This window comes from Triturus cristatus, chromosome 5_2 (genome assembly GCF_964204655.1).
Source record: "Triturus cristatus chromosome 5_2, aTriCri1.1, whole genome shotgun sequence".
In the NCBI taxonomy this organism is placed as follows: Eukaryota; Metazoa; Chordata; class Amphibia; order Caudata; family Salamandridae; genus Triturus; species Triturus cristatus.
In genome coordinates this window covers 46,598,504-46,599,893 of record NC_140588.1, presented here as the reverse complement: position 1 = coordinate 46,599,893, position 1,390 = coordinate 46,598,504, and the positions used below count along the sequence as shown (strand labels likewise).

Genomic DNA, 1,390 nt, shown 5'->3' with positions numbered 1-1,390 from the left:
TTCAGATCATCGCTAACAATTTGTGTCCAACTGACTTTGAGTGGATATATAATCAATGTGTGCGGAATTCCTGTTTTTCTTACTGATTTAGTTGTACCACTGATGTGATATGATCAGTGAAAATTAAATAAAAGGGTCAAAGATCTTTATTACCAAACCTTTGGGAAAAAAAGTCCTTCAAATGGATTTCAGTGCACAATAGATGGCAACAGCATTAACGATTGAGATGGTACAATACATGTGGACCCGAAACTTGGATCAGTCATCACTGTCACTTCCAGATTCACTCAGTTGCAAGTCATTTCTCAGTGTGTTGATCAGCTGACCACCACTTTCCTGAGATTGTTTAGAAACAGCTTTGATGGCAGAGGTTTGGCATCCCTGAATGGATAATGAGTGTGTTGATTTGTTAGCCTCATCATCAGAATCACTGGAACTGTCTTCACTGCTTGAAGAGGAACTTTTGGAATCCGATGAACTGCCCAAACTGCTCATTTGGTCTATTACACTTGCTTCTGCCATCAGCTCTCTCTGAATGTCATCCATCGGAGAGGTTGGAGACATTTTCTCTTTAGGTGGTGAGTTTTTGGCACTGCTGGGAATCTTATTTGTAATCCGCATTTGCTGCTGCTGCTGTTCAATTCGGGACTGACCTTTAGTGCTTCCTTCAGCTTTGGTTTTCTTGACAGAAATGTTGATGCTAAGCTTCTCTAGTCTACATTATCCTGTGTCATGGTTTACAATTAAAATGCATTCCTTCATATAAGGCCTCTTCGACCCTTTAAAAACATTTACTGGTGCAGTTGAACCCTCCAGATTCAGTAGTGTTATGGTCATCTGTTCACCTTTACCAACTTAAAGGTCACCTTCACAAGATGTATCGATAGATGCAGGCTTGAAGTCATATCGGATGGTGTGAAGCCACAGCGTGGCTGCTTCTTGAAGCTTTCTCCAAGTTTCAGGGCTCTCTCCTTGATGTCGAAGATGGGGAAGGCAGCGCCATTCATCCTCCAACCCGGCACCTGCTGCGAACGCTAACCATCTGTTGAAAGCAAAAGAGAGGAAGGTGGGGTAGTGAAGTCTGTCAAAAAAGGTTTCCCTACTTAGAAGACAGGCCCGCTCACTGTGTGGTTGATAGAATGATCAGGAGACCTAGATAAGAACCCATGCACATTGTGTCATAAAGGGTGTGTGAGAAGAAGCACCACAGGGACACTTGTCTCATGACCACTTGTAGGAGGCTTAAGGAGAGCGGAGGTTATGAACAGAAAACATCAAGGAATGTGGTATGTGGCATTTGGAGACTTAACACACAAATAAAGTATGGGCTACTTGCGCGGTAAAGTAAAAATGTTGTACATATAACGTGTCCATTTTAAAGCTGCGATTG

General features: G+C 42.6%; 1 pseudogene; it reads right to left on the bottom strand.

The window, feature by feature from the left end:
* Positions 1-204: 204 nt before the first annotated feature.
* LOC146822637 (ELL-associated factor 2 pseudogene) lies at positions 205-1,007 on the bottom strand (annotated as a pseudogene).
* Positions 1,008-1,390: the final 383 nt, after the last annotated feature.